The sequence below is a fragment of the Prionailurus bengalensis genome, chromosome C2 (genome assembly GCF_016509475.1).
Source record: "Prionailurus bengalensis isolate Pbe53 chromosome C2, Fcat_Pben_1.1_paternal_pri, whole genome shotgun sequence".
Classification (NCBI taxonomy): Eukaryota; Metazoa; Chordata; class Mammalia; order Carnivora; family Felidae; genus Prionailurus; species Prionailurus bengalensis.
Genome location: NC_057350.1, coordinates 72,139,808 through 72,161,262, shown reverse-complemented (window position 1 = coordinate 72,161,262; position 21,455 = coordinate 72,139,808). Strand labels below are relative to the sequence as shown.

Below are 21,455 nucleotides of genomic sequence, written 5' to 3'. Positions count from 1 at the left end.
GTGTCAACTGGCCTTAAACCTTTGGGTTCTAAGCACCATGCCTCAAGGCTGCCTCCAACTAGCTAGGATCTGGGTGCGATAGCTGCTCTATCAATGGGAGGAGGAGCTCTGAATTTTCTCCTTCTTTGTGGGTACAGGGAGGAAAGCACCCAAGAAGGAGAACGGTGCAGGAGGGAGGAAGGCCCCCTTTACCTGGGACTGTTTATGCCTGTGTTCCCGGCAGAAAGTGTCATAGGTCTGAAACCACCTCTCCCTTGTTGAAATGTCCTCCTTTGGCCCCAGAGAAAGGATGGGGGTGGCCCAGGTTCCCAGGCCTCTGGGCTGCTGCTGAGAGATTATGACTCAAGTCCACTTCTGCAAACACTCACTGGATTGTGGCCTTGGAAACTTTCCAATCCAACCTCCTCATTTTAGAAACAAAGCAACTGAGACCAGATGGAAGTGACTTTTTACACTGTCACGTGGTAAGTGAGCAGCTGCTGAACTGCTGCTACTTAGAATTCGAGACTCCTGTTTCAGTGCTCCTCCACTGGGCCCAGTTAACTGCACAGTCTCAGTGTAACTCCCTACCTTCGACTTCGTCTCTTCTCCGGTAGACACACAGGAAGGCGCAAGCTGTGCGGAGGGTGGGGAGATTCTGGAGAGTAAAGCAGGAGAATGGGTAGTGGGACTGAAGAGAGGAGAGAGGGGAGGAGCTAGCGGGACCTGGCTCCTTAAGAGGGCGGGCCAACCCTGCTGGACTCCGCCCCCCTGGGGCGGCGCAGGCGCAGGCGGGCTCCAGGAACTCAGGCGGGAGGGCGGGCGCTCCTGGCTCCCGAGCCGGTGCGCGGGGCCGCAGCACCTGCGGGGGCCGGCGCTGGGCGCGGCGCCCGGCGGGCGGACGTCGACGCCGGGAGGCTAGGGCGGGGAGGCGGGCCTAGGACGTGGGGGTGGCCGCGGAACCCGCGGGAAGGCCAGCCTGTAGCCCCCTCCCCAGGGGGACGGGGCGGAGGGAGCGGGGCAGGGGGCGGTGTAAGCGGGCGCCGAGGGCAGCACCATCTGGAGGGGTGGGACCGCGCGGCCTCTTGGGGGCAGGCGAGTGCGCTGGGCAGTGCCGGCGAGGGGCCCCGAGCGGGGAGCGCAGGAGGAGCGCGGCGGACTCAGTCCGGCGCTGCCGGAGCAGCAGCCGCAGCGGGTTGGAGTTCTCAGCTGGGGCCCGCAGCTGCTCCGCGGGCTGAAGCTCGGCGTGGAGGAGCAGGGGGGCGTGGGTCCGGCCGTGCAGGAGGAGGGCGGGGTGGGCCCGGGGGTGCAGGAGCGGGGCGGCCGTGGCCACGAGCCCAGCCTGGGGGTGGTGTGGGGTCCGCCGGACGGCGCGGACTGGAGGCGCCCGCCGCCGTGGACGGGCTCGGCGGGCTGGCCTGTGGTGCAGGAGGAGGGGTTGGGGCCCCGCAAGCAGTACCAGGAGAAGGGGGGAGGCAGCCCCGCAGTGCAGGAGCGTGGGGAGGCCCGCGCCGGGGTGCAGGAACAGGGGGAGGGGAGCCCACGCAGGCTGCTGCAGCAGCCCGAGCCGCTCTCCGAGTTCGGGGACCGTTCCTGGGAGCGCGGGGAGGGGCTCGAAAGTTCCGGGGAGCCGGGGGCTCAGCACTGGGAGAGCTGCGGGCACCTCAGGCGGGAGGCAGTGGTCCTGGGAGCGGCCCCGACACGCCGCGAGAGACTCGAGCTGGTGGGGAGGGCCAGGCCTGTGGGGCCCCAGGGGCCTGAGGGGGAGGGGCGCCTGGGGGTGCAAGAAGCAAATTGGTTGCCCGGGGTGCAGGAAGGACAGGTGGTGCGGGCTGTCCAGGAGACATACCTGGACGGGAAGGGGTCCCAGGAGGGAGAGGGGCCCCCCGAGGGGCACAGGATCCGGAGGCGCCGGCGGAGGAGGAGGTGGTAACCTACAGGCCGGCTGCCCAGCGCCCGGATCGCTCAAGGGCCGTGGTGAGCGCAAGATGTAGGGGTTTGGGGATTGGAGCATTGGAAGCCACTTCCCCAGAGCGGGCAGTGTGTCCTGCTGGATCCTCTTCTGCCACCTCAGCCTGGACATCATCGAAACTGTGTCTGCAGGGAGGCAGCCGAAGGCAGCAGGTAAGGAAACCCAATTCCCTTCCCAGCGGGAGTTGGTGTGTTTTGAAGCAGGGGGCTGCAGTTATTTCAGGAGAGGGTGGTCTCCAAACTGCTCTTGTTCACTTTGCTGTGTTTAAACCTGGGGAGGAAGGAAGCAGTGCAATTTCAACAGCGAGGCAGGACCCCTCCCCCCAGTACTAAAAATGCCAACTAGAGTGATGGGGCATTTCCTTAGAGTCTAGACTGGAGGTGAGACTGCCAGGCTACCAGGCCTGGGCAGAAGGCAGAGAGGGGTAGCCCTAGGCCAAGGTTGCGGAGGAGGTAGTCACCCCTCCATCAGTCTGCCCCTGGAGATAGGAGTGCCTCCGTGCCAGGGCTGGGATGGTGCAATCAGCACAGGTTTTCTCAGGTCCTCAAAACAGATTCCAAAAAAGGGAAGGGGCAGCATTGCATTAACTGGACTTTATCTAGTAACCCTGTTAGCCATGTGATGTGAGTGTGGCTGCCAGTGACTTGAGCACGAGCCTGACCTGCTCCCGCCACACCTTCTTGTCACAGCTGATTAATAATCGAGGGCTCAGAGCCAAGGATGAATAGGGGTAGCAGGGCAGAGAACTACTGGTGAGGCCTTCTGTCTGGGTGTGGGCTCTAGGCCTCTAATTTGAAAGGGACACTTTGAGGAGAGGGTGTTTGTACTACTGGACTCTGGGCATTCTCTGTGGCCCAGAGCTCAGCCCCACCCCATGGAGGTGGACAGCTGTGGCATCATAGGTTCTGTACCAGCCAAGGCCAGCTCCTGTCGCAGCCTAGAGGTGGGGCTTACAGGGTGGGGACTAGATTTGGCTTCCTGTTGACTCCCCGGTGGCCCAAGTGCCAGGCCTACTCATTCCTGGCCCATAGGGGGTTGGTTGGCCAGTTTATGGGCCTCATCCTCCTAGGGTTGTTCACCTCTTACTTGGCACTTAGAAGTTCCTGCTCCTATGGCCCTCAGGTTGGGGTGGGTGCAGAGTTGCTGCTTGCCTTAGCTGGGTCCTATGTCTGAGTCAGGTGGCCCCAGCCGCTTGTCTAAACCAGAGTGGGTGGAGATAGTCCTCTCTAGTCTGGACAGGGGGAGTGGTGGTGGTGGTGGCTGGGGCAGCAGAGCCATAGGCAGGCAGCTCCTGGGACTATGCTGGAGGAGCCGGTTAGTCTGCTCCTCATGCAAACCCCAAACCGACTGTCAGCTTCGTCCCACGCCTGCCTGTCACACTGCTACCCCAAACACTCATGCACCGGAAGTTCAGCTGCTGTGTCCACGGTGCCTGGCTCTTCTGGGGTGTCCAAACTGGTTCTGGCTCTCTGGAGCCAATGGAGAGATTTGTCTGTTCTAAACACATAGACATAAGCATATACCTTTATCCTGTTTCAGGTCAACTTTTTTGAATTTGTGGTAGATGAAGAGAAGCACTTTGACAGTTCTGGGTTTAGACCATCTACTACCTGTGTAACCTCCTGGGGCAAGATAACGTCTCTGGGCTTCAGTTTCTGTGCAGTGGGCCATGGTTTTCCTTACACTGTCCTGAGAGCAGAGGGCTCAGTCCCCTTTTTGGCAGTTTGGTGCCCACTTTCCCGGGACCCCTGCTGGCAGATGTTGGGGAGGAGGTGTCTGTGCTCCCAGACCTTTTCCTCTGGTCCCTAAATTCACGATTATCCCCTGTCCTGTGCTTTATTCTGGAGAAGGAAGTGGTTATTCTTTTTGTTTTTGTTTTTTTTAAATTTTTTTTTCAACGTTTATTTATTTTGGGGACAGAGAGAGACAGAGCATGAATGGGGGAGGGGCAGAGAGAGAGGGAGACACAGAATCGGAAACAGGCTCCAGGCTCTGAGCCATCAGCTCAGAGCCTGACGCGGGGCTCGAACTCACGGACCGCGAGACCGTGACCTGGCTGAAGTCGGGCGCTTAACCGACTGCGCCACCCAGGCGCCCCTGAATGGAACATATTTAAAACAGTAGGTTTTAACGTATGAATATATCTGTAAAACCACCACCACAATAAAGATAATGAACATACCTATTATTCCCAACCAACCCCCATAGTTCTTTGTGCCCCTTCCTAATTCCTTCTTCCCGCCCCTCCTTTGCCATGCTGTTTCCCCAGGCAACAGACTGGTCTGCTTTCTGTCACCATACATTAGTTCACATTACCTGGAATTTTATGGAAATGAAATCAGACAGCATGTGTCCTTTTTTGCCTGGCTTTTTTTTTTTTTTTCAGCATAATTATTTTGAGATTCATGCATGTTGTGTAAGCTTCAGTAGCTCATTTTTTATTGCTGAGTAGCATTCCATTACACATATATGCCACAGTTTATCCATTCACCTGATGATGGGTTGTTTTTAGTTTTTGGTTATTACAAATAAAACTACTGTGAACATTTGTGTAAGTTTTTCTATGGACATACTATTTTATTTCTCTTGGGTAAATCCTTAGGACTGGAATTGTGAATCATATGGTAGGTATACATTTAACTTTTAAGAAAATTGCCAGACTTTTTTCCAAAGTGGTTGTCTTATATTACATACCTACTAGTTGTAGGGCGCCTGGGTGGCTCAGTCAGTTAAGCTTCTGACTTCAGCTCAGGTCATGATCTCGCAGTTAGTGAGTTGGAGCCCCACATTGGGCTCTGTGCTGACAGCTCAGACCTTGGAGCCTGCTTCAGATTACATGTCTCCCTCTCTCTCTGCCCCAACCCCGCTCACACTCTGTCTCTCTCTCTCTCAAAAATAAACATTAAAAAAACTTTTTCACATACCTACTAGTTGTATATGAAAGTTCAAATTCTTCCACCTCTTTGTCAGCACTTGGTATGGTTAGTCTCTTTAATTTAATTTAGCTTTTATTTTTTTTTAATGTTTATTCATTTTTGAGAGAGAGAGAGACAGACACAGAGAGCGAGCCGGGGAGGAGCAGAGAAAGAGAGGCGGACAGAGGATTCAAAGTGGGCTCTGCCCTGAAAGTAGCAAGCCTGATGCTGGGCTCGAACTCATGAACCTTGAGACTGTGACCTGAGCTGAAGTCAGATGCTCAACCGACTGAGCCACCCATGTGCCCCAGTTTCTTTAATTTTAGACCTTCGAATAGGTCTGCAGTGGTTATCTCCTTGACTTTAATTTACATTTCCCTAATGACTAATGTTACTGAGCATCTTTTCATGTACTTATTTGCCATTTGTATATCTGGTGATATGTCTGTTCAAATTGTTTACCCATTTTTTAATTGTGAGGTTTTTTTTTTTGTATTGAGTTTTATGAGTTCTTTATATATTCTGCATACAGATCCTTTATTGAATATGTTGGGATTGGATATGTTTGATTTGCAAATATTTCCTTCCATCTTTGGCTTACATTTTAATTTTCCTTACGGTGCCTTTTTTGATGAGCAGAAATTTAAAATTTTAATGAACTCCAGTTTAACAACTTTTTTTTGTGGTTTATGCTTTTGGTGTCACGTCTAAGAAATCTTTGCCTAACCCAAAGCACAATGGTTTTCTCCTATTTCTCTTCTAGACATTTTATTTATTTATTCTTTTTTTTTTTTTCAACGTTTATTTATTTTTGGGACAGAGAGAGATAGAGCATGAATGGGGGAGGGGCAGAGAGAGAGGGAGACACAGAATCGGAAATAGGCTCCAGGCTCTGAGCCATCAGCCCAGAGCCTGACGCGGGGCTCGAACTCACGGACCGCGAGATCGTGACCTGGCTGAAGTCGGACGCTTAACCGACTGCGCCACCCAGGCGCCCCTTATTTATTTATTCTTAAAACAATTTTATTTTTAAGTAATCTCTGTGTGCAATGTGGGGTGCGAACTCACAACCCTGAGATCAAGAGTCTCATGCTCTACCGCCTTCCCCCTTCTAGAAATGATTTTTAGGTTTTACATTTAGGTTTAATGATCCATTTTGGGTTCATTCTTGTGTATGGTGCAAGGAATGAATTGAAGTTCAGCTTTTTTGCTTGTGGAGATCCAACTATTCCAGCACCATTTGTTGAAAAAAACGTGTCCTTCCATGGAATTGCCTTTGCACCTTTGTAAAAAAATCAATTGTATATGTGTAGATACAATCTGGGCTCTCTTGCTTCATTGGTCATTTTGTCTATCTTTATCCTAATACCACACTGTCTTGATTATTGTAGATTTATAGTAGTCTTGAAATCAGGGTAAAACCTTGAACGTTGTTCTTTTCAAAATTGCTTTAGTTTTTCCAGCTTCTTTGCACTTCCACATGCATTTTAGAATCAATTTGGGGATAATTTCTATAAGGAAGCCTCCTGGGATTTTGATTGGGATTGCATTGAATCTGTAGATCATTTTGGGGGAAATGTCCATTATCTTAGCAATATTAAACCTTCTGACCCATAAACAATATATATGTCTGTATATGGACTTTTAAGAATTTCACCAGTGTTTTCTAGTTTAAGTATACAGATTTTTCATGTGTTTTGTCAGATATATACTTAAGTATTATGTTTTTTTTTTATGCTATGTAAATGGTATTTGGCTTTCTTACTTTTTTATCTTAATTTTGGTAAAATATATATAACATAAAATTTACCATCTTAACCATCTTTCAGGGTATGGTTCAGTAGTGTTAGGTACATTTACATTGCAACTATCACCACCATCCATCTCCAGAACTTTTTAATCTTGCAAAATTAAAACTCTGTACCTATTAAACAATAGCTCTCCATACCCTCTCCACCCTAGTCCTTGGAACCACATTCTACTTTATATGAATTTGGCTATTCTAAATACCTCATAGGAGTAGAATCATGCAGTATTTGTCCCTTGGTGAATGGCTTTTTTCACTTACCATACATAATGTATTTGGAGTTCATCCATGTTGTGGCATGTGTTAGAATTTACTTCTTTTTTAAGGCTAAGTAATAACCCATTGTATGAATATGCTACATTTTTATTCGTCTGGTGGTTGTTTCCCACCTTTTGGCTGTCGTCAATAATGCTGCTATAAAATGGTATTGTTTTTAAATTTCTATTTCCTATTGTTAGTGTGTGTGTGTGTATATATATATATATACACACATATATATATTGTATATTATATTGATTTTTGTATATTAATCTTGAATCGTACCACCTTGATAAATGTATTCTAGTAGCTTTTTGTCGCTTCCATTGGATTTTATACATAGACTGTCATGTCATTTGTTAATAAAGACAGTTTTACTTCTTTCTTTCTGATCTTTATGCCTGATAATTACTTGTTTTTCTTGTCTAATTGCACTGGCTATATCTTCTGGTATAAAGTTGAGTAGAAGAGGGGTTACTTGTTCCTTCAGTCTTTTCACCATTATGCATGATATTAGCTGTGGGTTTTTCATATATGATCTTTATTAAGTTGAAGAAATTCCCTCTGTTCCTATTTTACTGAGATTTTTAAATTTGTTATTAAAAAAAAATTTTTTTAACGTTTATTTGAGAGAGAGAGTTGAGAGCACGAGCAGGGGAGGGTCAGAGAGAGGGAGAGACAAAATCAGAAGAAGGCTCCAGGCTTTGAGCTGTCAGCATAGGCCTGACACGGGGCTGGAACTCACGGACCGCGAGATCATGACCTGAGCCGAAGTCGGATGCTTAACCCACTGAGCCACCCAGAAGGTCCTGAGATTTTTAATAGGAATGGATGTCGGACTTTGTCAAATGTTTTTTCCGGGGTCGCCTGGGTGGCTCAGTCGGTTAAGCGGCCGACTTCGGCTCAGGTCATGATCTCGCGGTCCGTGAGTTCGAGCCCCGCGTCGGGCTCTGTGCTGACAGCTCAGAGCCTGGAGCCTGTTTCAGATTCTGTGTCTCCCTGTCTCTGACCCTCCCCCGTTCATGCTCTGTCTCTCTCTGTCTCACAAATAAATAAACGTTAAAAATAAATAAATAATAAATTAACAAAAAATGTTTTTTCTGTGACTATGGGATTTTTTTGTTTTAGTTTGTTAATATGTTGAATTACATTGATTTTCAAATTTTTGTTTGTTTTTTAAATGCTTATATTTGAGAGAAAGAGAGAATGAGCAGGGGAGGGGCAGAGAGGGGGCAGGGTAGAGGATTTGAAGCAGGCTCTGCACTGGCAGCAGTGAGCTTGATGTTGGGTTCGAATTCACGCACCCTGAGATCATGACCTGAGCTGAAGTCAGTCACTTAACCAACTGAGCCACCAGGCACCCCTGATTTTCAAATGTTATACCAACCTTGCATTCCTTAGACGAACTCCACTTGGTCATGGTGTGTTATTTTTTATATGTATTGTTGAATTCCGTTTGCTAGAGAATTTGTTAAGAATTTTGCATCTGTGTTTATGAGGATAGTTTTCTTTCCTTGTACTGGCTATGGGATTCATAATATACATCTTTATTTTAAATAATTTTTTAAATGTTTATTTTTGACAGAGTGAGCAGGGGAGGGGCAGAGAAAGGGGGGTACAGATGATCCAAAGCAGCCTCTGTGCTGACAGCAGACAGCCCGATGTGGGGCTTGAAGTCACAAACCGTGAGATCATGACGTAACCTGAAGTCAGAAGCCTAACTGACTGAGCCACCCGGGTGCCCCAGGATTCATAATACACATCTTTAATCACAGTCTGCCTTCAAGTGATAATAGTATAAAAATTTATATTTTTATTTCTCTCCTCCTTTTATGCTATTATTCAGAAATTATTCTTACACACGTTGTAAACCACACTATTTGGTATTATTTGTGTTTAAACAATTTATTTTTAAAAATAATGTACATAATAAAAATGTCTTAGATGTCTACCCCTGTAGTTGCTATTTCCAGTGCTTCATTCTTTGCATAGATCCATATTTCTATATGGTATTACTTTCCTTTTGTCTGAAGGACTTCTTTTGACATTTATGGTAGTGCAGGTTGGTGATGAATTCTTTCAGCTTTTGTATGCTTAAGTTTATTTAGCTTTTATTTTAAAAAGATATTTTCATTGGACTAAATTCCATTTCATTAGTTTATTTTTCAGTACTTTAATGATGTTGTGCCACTGTCTTCTCATTTTCATTTCTGCAGGAAATCTGTTGTCATTTTTTTTTTTTTTTTTAAGTAAGCTCTGTGTGCCCTTCATGGGGCTCAAACTCACCACCTGAGATCAAAAGTTGCATGCTTTCCCAGCTGAGCCAGCCAGGCGCCTCCTCTGCTGTCATCTTTATCTTTGCTCCCTGTCTGTAACATGTCTTCCTCGCCCTCCCCAGCTACATTTTAAGATTTTCTCTTTATCACTGATTTTGAGCAATTTGATTATGAGGTATGTTGGTACAGTTTTCTTCATGAGTCTTGTGCTTGGAGTTCATTGAACTTTTTGAGTCGGTGGGCTTATAATCTTAATCAAATGTGGAAATATTTAGGCCATTATTTCTTCAAATATTTTTTTCTGTTTCCAGCTCTCTCTCCTTTCCTCAGGGAACTCCAACAATACAAATGTTAGGCCACTTGAAATTGTCCCATTGCTCACAGACGCTTTGTTCATTTATTATTTTTTTTCTTTCAAATTTTTTAAAATTTAATATTTATTTTGAGAGAGAGAGAATGAGCAGGGAAGGGGCAGAGAGGTAGACACAGAATCCGAAGTTAGCTCTAGGCTCTGAGCTGTCAGCACAGAGCCTGACATGGGGCTTGAACCTATGATCCGTGAATTCATGACCTGAGCTGAAGTCAGATGTTTAACTGATTGAGCCACCCAGGTGTCCCCCCTATTTAAAAAAATTTTTTTTTCTCTTTTTAAATTTTTATTTAAATTCTATTTAGTTAACATACAGTGCAATATTGTTTCAGGAGCAGATGCTTTGTTTATTTAAAAAAGATTTTTTTTTCTTCTCTGGAGTTAATTTCAGATCATTTCTATTACTGTGTCTTCAGGTTCACCAGGTTTTTCTTCTGCAGTATGTCATCACCTTTAATTGCATTCAGTTTATTTTTTTCATCTCATGCAATGTAGTTTTTATTCTAGAAGTTCAATTATATTCTTTTTAAAAATATATGTTTAAAATTTTAAAAATACTTATTTTTTTTAATGTTTATTTATTTTTGAGACAGAGAGGCAGAGCTTGAGTGGGGGAGGGTCAGAGAGTGAGGGAGACACAGAATCCAAAGCAGGTTCCAGGCTCTGAGCTGTCAGCACAGAGCCCGACGCGGGGCTCGAACCCACGAACCGCGAGATCATGACCTGAGCCGAAGTCAGACGCTTAACCGACTGAGCCACCCAGGCGCCCCAAAATCTTTATTTTTGAGAGAGAGAGAGAGAGAGAGAGAGAGCAAGTGGGGAGGGGCAGAGAGAGAGAGAGAGGCACAGAATCTGAAGCAGCCTCCAGGCTCTGAGCTGTCAGCACAGAGCCTGATGCAGGGCTCAAACTCACAAGCTGTGAGATCATGACTTGAGCTGAAGTTGGATGCCCAACTGACTGAGCCATCCAGGTGCCCCTTAAAAAATTTTTTTTAATAGCTATATAGTTTTATAGTAATAATAGTTTTAATAATTGTTTTAATGTTTAATTATTTTAATGTCCTTGCTAATTCTACCATTTGTGTTAGTTCTGAGTTGGTTTTGATTAATTGCTTTATCTCCTTATTATAGGTCCTAGTTCCTGGCTTTTGGCATGCCTGATAATTTTTTATTGGATGCCAGACAATGTTAATTTTACCTGGTTGGTTGCTGGATACTTTTGTATTCTTATAACTATTCTTGAGCTTTATTCTAGGATGCAGTGACTTGGAAACAGTTTGATTATCTTGGGTCTTGTTTTTAAGACTTGTTAGGACCAGAGCCATGTTCAATCTAAGGCTACTAATTTTCCTGCTGAGGCAAGACCCATCTGTGAATTGTACCCAGTGCCTACCTTTTCCAGTTTGGCTGGTGGGAACAGGCACTTTTCCCAGCCTTGGGAGCACCAGGCATTGTTACTTCTAATCCTTTTGGGTGGTTATTTTCCCTACCCTTGGGTAATTTCTACACATTCACATAGATGATTAGTGCTCAGCTAAATACTTGAGGGGAACCCTTTATAGACTTCTGTGGTACTCTCTCTTCTTTGCTGCTCTGTTCTGTGAACTCTGGCCCCCTAAGACTCCCCAAACTCTAAGCTCCATCTCCTCAACTCCTGGAGTCTTTTGGGGTCTGACAGTTTCCCTTCTCTGTGCTGTAGCCTGGAAACTCAACCATAGGGCTGACCTCTTTTATTTCCTGACTCACAGGTATCACTGTCTTTAGTTCCCTGATATCTGGTATTTTCAAAACCATTTTGTATATTTCGTCCAATTTTTTGTTATTGCAGTCAGGAGAACAAATCTGATCCTTATTATTCCATCTTGGCCAAAGATGAGAATTTGAATTTAATTCCCCCATTGCTACCCTTCTATATTTCCCATCCTTCAATCTCTTCACTCTACTGTCTGTGTTTATTGTTACGGTGTAGTAAATTGTGATGACTTTTCCTTTCCTGCACAACTTTTTGTTCTTCCTGGAGTTGCTTTTGTTTGTTTGCTTAGTTTTCTGTGCACCTTTCAATTAGCCAAATTCCAGTAGCTGTCTAAGTTTCTCAAGATGTCAGTTCCATCAGATATTCTATCAAATTTATCTTTCTGAAGAAGTCTCTTTCAGAGCCTTGTGCCCTGAAGCAACATGGTCTGGTTGGTGTCTATCACAGGTGCTTAGCCATCCTCTTGGAACCTCCTTTCAGCATCTGGGCATCTCCTTCACTGCTCTTCTGTGTTGGATCTCCTGCATCCCATGTCTTCTCCTTTGTTGGTTTACTCTCTAGTTTTGGTAGAGTCCGTCCTTTAGTAGCTTCCTGAGGGAGGAGGGTGTATGGGTGGGAGATTATTTGGAGACCTTGCCAGCCTGCTATTCACTCAGCTGAATATAAAGATCTAGGTTGGAAATTGCTTTCCTTCACATCTTGAGGATATTGCTTTTAGGTTCTAGAATTAACACTGAAGTCTAAGGTCACTCCAAATCCTGTATGGGACCCTCTCCCTTGCCCCAAAGTGTGTAGGATCTTCTCTTTATCTCCAGTATTGTGTTTTGTAATGATTTCCTAATTAAGTAGCTTAGTATGGGTCTGTTTTCAACTTGTGCTGTATGCTCAGTGAACCCTTTTAGTTTGGAAACTTGTACTTCAGGTCTGGGAAGTTTTCTTGTATTATTTTGGTCATCTCTCTCTCTCTCTCTCTCTCTCTCTCTCTCTCTGTCTCTCTCTGTCTCTGTCTCTCTGAGCTCCTTTTGTTTAGATATTGGACCTTCTTATACTGATCATCTGGTTTTCTTTTTTTTTTTTTCCCTCTCCTGTTTGCCATCTTTGTGTCTTTTGTTCTCTGTTGCAGAAGATCTGAACTTTATCCTCCATCCCTTCTATTGTAGTTTTAGCAATTATGATAGCAGTAAATGTCTGTTGATACTATTTTTTCCCATGTGTGACATGGATGAGGTAGACACAAAACTACTAAATTCAACTTTAGTAATAGAAACCTTGGGAGAATGGGTTAGGATTTTTGATTAGGGAATTATCCACATTTCACTAAAAAACAAAAACAAAGGGGCGCCTGGGTGGCTCGGTCGGTTAAGCGTCCGACTTCGGCTCAGGTCACGATCTCACGGTCCGTGAGTTCGAGCCCCGCGTTGGGCTCTGTGCTGACAGCTCAGAGCCTGGAGCCTGTTTCAGATTCTGTGTCTCCCTCTCTCTCTGCCCCTCCCCTGTTCATGCTCTGTCTCTCTCTGTCTCAAAAATAAATAAACGTTTAAAAAAAAAAAAACAAAAACAAAAACAAAACCTCCTTCCCAAAAGGGCTTATTAACCTGATAAAGTTTCAAGGTTAAGGGTAACAAAAAATTAGATTAAGATAAGTGTGAGAATTTGATAAGGAAAACATTCTCAGACTGAATTTATTGAGAATTCAGTAGAATGATTTTTTTCATCCATATTAATGGGACTCAAAATTGAGAATCACTATCAGTATAAAAAGTAGTCCCATAAATTGATGCTCATGGCTATGATGAGAAGGGCCTTTGAGAGAGTGGTCAGTGTCAATAATGGAAGAGAACATCTGAGAACAGGACTGTTCTGGCCAGGTCAAACGAATTGGCACAATTACAAGCTTTCTACAGAGCAATGGTATTCAACCCCAGTCTGGATTCATCTGAAGAGGCTTCAAACTACGATGTCTCAGGGGGCGCCTGAGTGGCTCATTTGGTTAAGCGTCCACCTCTTGGTTTCAGCTCAGGTCATGATCTCACTGTTCATGAGTTCAAGCCCCACATCAGGCTCCACGTTGACCGCACAGAGCCTGCCTGGGATTCTCTCTCTTCCTCTCTCTCTGCCCCTCCTCTGTTCTCTCTGTCTCTCAAAATAAATAAACTTAAAATAAACTAAAAAAAAAAAAAAAAAAAAAAAAAAAAAGATACGCCTCAGGGGTGCCTGGGTGGCACAGTCATTTAAGTATCTGACTCTTGATTTCCGCTCAGGTCATGATCTGACTGTTGTGAAATTGAGCCCTGGATTAGGCTCCACATGCTGAGTGTGGAGCCTGCTTAAGATTCTCTCCCTCCCTCTCCTTCTGCCCCTCCCCTGCTTGCATGTGCACTTGTGCGCTGTCTCTCTCTCTCTCTCTCTTAAAAAAAAAAAAAAATGACACCTCAGTCTCACCTAGGTCAAGTTGATTAGAATCTCAGTGGGTGGGGTCTACACATTGACACTTTCCTAGCTCCAAGGTGATTTTAATGCATAGCCAGGGCAAAGAGCACCTCCAGAGTTTATTGAAGACCCTTGCTTCTCAGAGTGCGGTCTACTGGACCAAAACATGTGTCACTTGGCAGCTTGTTAGAAATGGAGAATCTTAGGCCCTACCTCATATCCATGGAATCTGTATCTGCAGTTTAACAATATCCCCAGGTGATCTGTATGTGCATTAAAATTTGAGAATCACTACTTCATTTATCCATTCAACAGGTATTTATGAGCGAGCACCTGCCATGGGCCAGACTCTGCTGGGTGGATTGGGGATGGGTCTGATGAATTTTGTATGTCACCTATTGTGTTTGTAATTTTTTGTTTCCCAATAATATCCTGTTCTTATTTTGAAGATACACTGTCTTGTCTCTGAGGGTATATTAATGAGCATTTTTTGGTCTGAAATTTTCTTCTGCATAGTCTGTTTCCTCTTGGTTGCTTTTTTCTGTGTGTTTTGCTCTCTGTCTTCCATGTTAGAGGCTTGTCTTGGGTGTCTGGTAATTTTGTGTTGTCTGCTCTCAACGGAGGATGGGGAACTACAGCACTGAATGGTCTTGTTGATGGAGTTTCTTTGTGTGGTGACCTAGATGGGCCATTTGTTGGGAACTCCTAGTGTTGGTATCTTTATATCTTTCTTGGCCAGGTCAGAGTTGCCAGAAAAGACACTTGTGTCTCCTGCCAAGATGTGGAAGCCTGGCTCCATGTTCCAGGAGCAAGTCGAGAAGGGGATTGGGATCTCAACATCCATGCATGCTTTCCTTGTTTGGGATGTAGCACCTGCCTGCTGCTCCCTCCCACCCCCCTGCCATCTTCCATGAAGCCCACTGTGCCAGTCTCAAGATGTTCCATTTATCCACTGTAGGGAAATCCCTGTTTTTTGCAGGGTGGTAAAGGGACAGTCACTCAGTGGCTCTGTATTGGGGAAGGAGTATGGTGGTGCTGGTGGTGGGGTCTTACTGCTTCTTAAATAGCTTTTAAATAATCCTCTATTTTTTAGCACTTCCCTCTCTCACCTCTTCTTCTTGTAGGGGTTTCTGGGGCTTCAAATTCCCAGGCCATTTGAGGATTCTGTGGGATCAGTCAGGTGCTTCTCACCTTGGGAGTTGTGACTTTTTTTTTTTAGGTTCTGCTCCCAGTTGTCACTGGCCCATCATCTGCTTTCCAGCTTGTTGTGGTTGTTTCCTCTGCCATTCAAAAAATTTCTCTTGAGGGGCACCTGGGTGGCTCAGTTGGTTAAACATCCAACTTCGGCTCGGGTCATGCTCTTGTGGTTTGTGGGTTTGAGCCCCATGTCAGGCTCTGTGCTGATAATTCAGAGACTGCTTCAGATCCTCTCTCCTCTGCTCAGATCCTGTCTGCCCCTCCCCTGCTCATTTTTGTGCTGTCTCTCTCAAAAATAAATAAATATTTTTTAAAAAATTCTCTTTAGAAAAATAAATTCTCTTTAAAAGTGTAGTTTTGGAGGGGTTTTGAGAAGGAATGGAATTATGTGCATGTGTGCAATTTACTGGTTTTTTTCCTGGAACCTCTGTCCCCTCTTTAAACTTCCTCATAGAATCCATGAATTCATTCAATATCCAGTATATATTTAATGAATAGGACTATAACTCTGCCCTCCGTGGGCTCGCGTCATTGAGCCAAGAAATTTAGTGTGCCTTTGTATATGGACTGAATCCTGGCTTCAGCTCTTATTCTCTGCATGACCTTGGTCACTTCTTCAAAACGTCAATTTCTTCATCTGTAAAACGGGGATAATGTAGAGTAATAAGGGGAAGTTTTTAATCAGTTAGTGAAGATAAAGCTTTTAAAGGACTGCATGTAGGGATCCCTGGCTGGCTCAGTTGGTAGAGTGTGCAACTCTTTGATCTTGGTGTTGTGAGTTCAAGTCCCACATTGGGCTTAGAACTCACTAAAAAAAATAAAAGTAAATAAATAGATAAAAAAAAAAAAACATTGCTTTCTATTAAAAAAAATAAAAGAACCTGCACATAGTGTCTTCTTGAGGACCCAGAACATAACTTCCCTTTCCTATTTCCCCAAAACCCTAACACAGGGTGAGCACATAGAAGGTGCATGGTGAGTGACTGAGGCGGGGTTTGGAGTGAGAGTTTTGGCTTGGTCTCTTCCTTCAGCAGCTGTATCTCCTGGGAGCCCTGGAGCCAAGGGCCTTAGCTGGGTGTAAGAACAGTGGGCTCTTCCTGTCTCTGCCTGTCTCCTGTACGCTGTGTCTTCTAATAAGGCAAGGCCTCCTCTTCCTGGGTCCTTACGTTTACTAATCCCTGACCTTGGTATGGCTGCTCCTCTGTGTCTACAGTCACCACCGCTCTGAACTATTGATCTCCCCTAGTTCCTAGGGATCTGTTTCCAAAGATAGCTCCGTAAGTGCCTTGTTTCACAAGTCCCTTCCCCTTTTAGGATCTCAGTTTCTTTATTGCTAAAATGGATAGGCAGGATATAGTGGGAAGGTAGTCCAACATTTCTTTTACTCCTAGGTTCAGTCCCTTTGTCTCCTGGGCCCTGCAGCCTGTCCTTCACTGGGTGTTGCTAGCTCCTGGGGTTCTGGTATGGACATGGTCCAGAGGGGATGAGCAGTCCCTCTTGCAGAATAAATGCTCTACCATTCACAGCTCTGGCTTCTTTCCCCACCCCACCTCCGGGGCTCAACAATAGGCCCCTTCAGCTCTAGGCTCTTGCTGAAGGGGTGGGGGTGGGGTGAGGCCTGAGCCAGCAGGCAGAGGACCAGCCAGGCAGCCTCTGCGCAGCCCCAGCCCTAGAAGAGCTCTGGGAGTGGCTGGCTGCTGGGAGCTGTGCTGCATCCTTCCTTCCGGGGAATCACTGCATCGCTTGGTGTTGTGATGATGCCTGGGCCAGAGGATTGGCAAGAGGCAGCTCTCTGCAGTGCCCTGCATCCGAGCCCTGGCACCAGGGCGTGTATGGTGTGCATGTGCACAAGACCCAGACAGCTGCTGGAATTTATCCTCTGTCACACATGAGTAGGGTTTTGTTGGTGGGAGGAGTGCTCCAGGAATGTGTTAGGGCTCTCAGTGTCCTGTCTCTGAGTGTCAGGGTTGGCATGCCAATCTTGAGCCACTGGAGCATGAAACAGCAACTAAATACTTTCAAGATCAAGTTGGTACATGTGGGGAGGTGTTGAGTTCAATGTGGGTCTGGATAGTGGATAGGTTCTGTGTAAAGGTAGATTCTTTCCTTTCTTCTCTGAAAGTCACACCTCCTTTTCTGTTGGAGTCGAAGATGAGGCATAGTGGGTCCCTGTATCTGATCTGATTCCCTGCTTCTGTGCCCTGCCTTCCCACCCTGTTACTCCCTTGACCCCCGTGGTGAGGCTGGGATGCCTGACAAACTGAGCTTCCTTCCCATCAACATTGTTGTATCGCCTACCCCAGCTGTCCCTGCAGTCTAGTGAGAATGCAGCCTTCTGCAGAAGGCCGATTCCTGGCCCTCCCTCTACATAAGCAACTGACTGGCCTTGTCATCCCTGGTGCTGAAACGGCTTTGTGGGAGCAAAGTAGCTTACTGGGACTGGAGTGGCTGTAATGAGATTGGCAGCCCCTCTTTCTATGAAGGTGCTTGCTTTTCTGGATTAGAAATACTGGGAGGGAGCAAAGCCTGGGCGGGGGTGGGGTGGGGGAATGAGGCTTATTTCTGATACCCTCTGGAAGTAAAGTAGGCCCCCTTTCTCCAGTGTCCATCTTATGGGTTTGAAGTCTCTTTCAGGAAACTCTCCTTGACCAGATACCTTGCCAGCTTCTGCCTTCAAGTTGATAGATAAAAACAGCTGGTTACTTTACAGGGTACAAACTACAGTAGAGGTGTGTACATAGAATCTCTCAGTAGAATTATATATTGATACAGAATGCTATAAGAACAGTGAGCCTTTAAGGATCAGAGTGTGATGGATAATTTGAAAATTATACATTGATTTGGCTATTTTCCACATGTACTACACTATCGTTGACTGTTGAACGCATGGGGGCTAGGAGTGCTGACCTCTCACACAGTCTAAAATCTGCATATAACTTTTGACTCCCCAAAAACTGAACTGATAGCCCACGGTTGAGTGGAAAACTTAACCAATAACATAAACAGCACATATTTTACATTTTATATGTATTACGTACTATATTCTTAGAACAAAGTAAACTGGAGAAAAGAAAATGTTATTAAGAAAATCATAAGAGAAAATACATTGTACTGTACCGTATTGAAAAAATTCACACATTAGTGGACCTGCACGATTCAAACCCATGTTGTTCAAGAGTTAACTGTATTGTGTGTTTATACCATTCCTGTTTTCAAATATTATTTTAACGGAATAACATGGGAAGCATGGCAAAAATAACCATTTAGAGGTAGGAAATGGCAATTTACAGAGGAGATGACATGGGTCTTGGGGGATGTGTTGGAATTCATCATGTAGACAAAGAGAAGGACTGTCACAAAGAGAATAGCTCAGAGACATTAAAAATTTTTTAATGAGAAATGTTCTTTTTTTTCTAAAGTTTTCTTTCTTGATTTTTGAGAGAGAGAGAAAGAAAGAAAGAGAGAGCAAGTGGGAAAGGGGCAGAGAGAGGGAGAAAGAGAGAATCCCAAGCAGGGTCCACATTGTCAGCACAGAGCCCAATATGAGGCTCTAACTCACGAACTGAGATCATGACTTGAGCTGAAATCAAGAGTCAGATACTTAATTGACTGAGCCACCCAGGCACCCTGAAACATTAAGATTCAAGAAGGGAGTGGGGCGCCTGGATGGCTCATCGGTTAAGCGTCCAGCTTCAGCTCAGGGTCATGATCTCAGGGTCTGTGGGTTCAAGCCCTGCATTGGGCTCTGTGCTGACAGCTCAGAGCCTGGAGCCTGTTTGGGATTCTGTGTCTCTCTTTCTCTCTGCCCCCTCCCCCGCTGTCTCTGTGTCTCTCTCTGTCTCTCTCAAAAACATTAAAAAAAAAAATTAAAGAAGGGAGTGTGTGTAGGGAAGGGCAAATATTTAATTTGGCTGGAATATGGACATTTGAAGAAAATGATGAGGTATGGAGGTGGACAAATAGGCAAGGGGAGGATCTTGAAGGGCCTTGTATTTGGCTCAATGAGGAGTTACAGAAGGATATAAGCAGGGGAGGGACTTCAGATGACAATAATAGCAATAGGCAGCTGTGTGCCAGGTGCTGTGCTAAGTGTGCTGTTCATTATCTCATTGAATCTGCACTCTGTGAAGGAGGTGCTGCTATTTCTTCCCATTTTACAGGAGAGGAAATTGAGTCTTAGAGGTTAAGGTATTTGCCCCAAAGTTGCTCAAGTACAAAGTGACAGAGCCAAGATTTCAGATCTGGGCTGTCTGACTCTTGATCCTAATGGTATTGATTGGGAGGACTAATGAGGAGGCAGAAACAAGATTTTGTGTCCTGTCCAGTGGGGAAGGTAGGAAGTTATAGTTGCAGGGGGGCCAGGGGTGAGGTTTCTAGCCTGGGTGGCTGGCATTGGCTTGTGATATTTTCAGTTGGGATATAGGAGCATGCCTTAGCTAAGTTGAAGGGGGTGATGATGAGCTCAGTATGGTTATACAGAATTTGTGGTACTTGTGCATCCTCCTGGTGGAGCTGTCCTGTAAATGTCTGTAAATGTGGGCCTAGAGCTTCAGGTGGTCAGAAATAAAGACAGACAGCACATGGTAATTGGAGCCCTGGGGCAGGGGAGGGAGAGGAAGTGACCCCCCAGGGAGCAGAGCATCCACTGAGAAGAGAAGGAAGGGTGAGTTCAGAAGTCTTGGGGAAATATCAATAGTAAGGAGGATGGGAAAGAGGCTCCAGGGCTAGACTTGGGGCCTATGGGCCCAGCACCACTAGCAAATATGCCTCAGCTTTGCCTCTCCTCAGAACCACAGCTGCCAAGCTCTCCTGGGAGGGAGGGGGCCCCTGTGTCCTGGAGATGGAGAGGGTGTGGACAGCCATGGTGTGTGTCTGAATCACCCCCTCTCTCCATTGGCCCCAGACCAGCCTCCTCCCCAGATCTGTGTGATGTCAGAACTGGGCTGACCTGAAGGTGTGGGGTTGCTTGGTGCAGTTCCCTCTGGGATGAGGTCCCAAGGGGAGCCAGCCTGGCCTTGGTCCAGAAGTTTGGGGCCTGTGTATGGAGGGGTGAGTTGAACTTGACTGGGCTTTGTGGGGCTGGCATGTGGAGGCAAGATAATCCTCTGGCTGGGAGAGGAACTATAAGCCCCCCCCCCCCCAATATGTTGTTTTCCCTCTAGAGCTTAGAGAAGAGGGAGGGCAGGGGTGGAGAGGGCTGGCTTGGAGGTGAGGTTGGCATATATTCCCAAGAATACGGTAGATTGTTTTGGAAAAATCTCTTGGCCGGAAATTACATGTCATGTCTGCTCCTCAGTGTGGATTTGTCACTTCACTGATGCTGCTGGAGAGGCTGGGGGAGGGGAGTGGACAGCAGAGGCAAGCTGGTTCCTGGCCACTCCCATCTCTCTTTAGAGATATGGGGGCAGGTTGTAGACTACAGGGGTATGTAGGGTAGATCCCCCAAGTCCTAAAGGTAGTTTGGATCCTGTGGGAATCTTGGCAGGATGGCATTAGGAAGGGAGGGTAATGGGGGGGGGGGTGGGGAGGAGATAGGGAGAAAGCAGGAAGGAGGAATAATTTGGATCATACCATTCATCCAGTGAAGGGAAGAATGGATGGGCCTGGCATTTTCATGCTCTTTTTCTCTGACTTTGGGTCAGGACAGCTTCCTGACTTTGGCTGGTTTCTTGCAGCTTCCCACAAAACTGCTATAGCTGCTGTAAGATACCCAGGGACTTCTGCCTGGATTAGATCTCCTGCCTGGCAGGGTCATCCCCTACCTCAGCATGCTTCAAGGTGAAGGAACTTGTGAGGAGATTGAGCCTTATAGGAACTCACCCAGTATCCTCCTGGGGTCCCTTTCCTTAGTCTCAAGGTTGAGTTGGTTGATGGGAGGGCAGGTGTCTCAGCATCTCCCTCCTCCTCTGCCCCAACCCTCCCGGAAGTGGAGGGTGCCCTGAGCTCAGCCCTAAATACCTGGTACTAAGGAGTCAGTGGATGCTTCAGATGCCAGCACAATGAAAGGGTGTGCGTGGGGCGCCTTGAGGCCCTCAGGGCGGGAGGGAGAGGAGGAGCCTCTGCAGTAGGACTTCCTGATCACTAGGCAATGGCCTCGCCCCAGTGCTGGGTGGCAGAGCCCGGCGTGGGCACGTGTTGGAGCAGCTCCTACGGCGGGGAGTGTGGGCACTCGAGGCACTCTACTGAGGCCAGAGGTCAGCTCCAGCACTGTGCCCTGCCCTGAGCTCCCCTGCGCACAGCTTGTGCAGTCTTGGGGGAGGGGGACGGGGAGGCTAGGGAGATGTCAAGGCCGGGCTGGGAAGAGGCGTGGGGCAGGGGCGGGCTGTGGTCTCCCTCCTGGTGCCGGAGGCGTGGCTTCTACGACTGGGCAGGTTCTCGGGGCGCTGAGCGAGTGGAGTGCAGTGGAGTGCGGAGTGGAGCGGCAGGGAGTCCGGCAGGTGGGCGCATGCTTGGAGCTTGGTGGAAGCCGGGCGGATTGGGGGGATAGGCTTCAGGCCC

At 46.5% G+C, this 21,455-nt stretch overlaps 1 protein-coding gene across 5 annotated transcripts in view; it reads left to right on the top strand.

Moving 5' to 3' along the window:
- The first annotated feature begins 1,745 nt into the window (after positions 1-1,745).
- The window catches only part of TNK2 (tyrosine kinase non receptor 2), a 46,380-nt gene continuing 26,670 nt past the window's right edge, over positions 1,746-21,455 (top strand). For 2 of the 5 annotated variants that reach the window (XM_043594457.1, XM_043594456.1), the window contains exon 1: positions 1,789-2,103. The gene's annotated coding sequence lies outside the window, so the exon portion shown is untranslated. Of the gene's footprint in view, positions 2,104-21,355; positions 21,395-21,455 lie in introns of those variants that run through there. The other 3 variants (XM_043594446.1, XM_043594458.1, XM_043594447.1) reach the window with 3 other exon arrangements.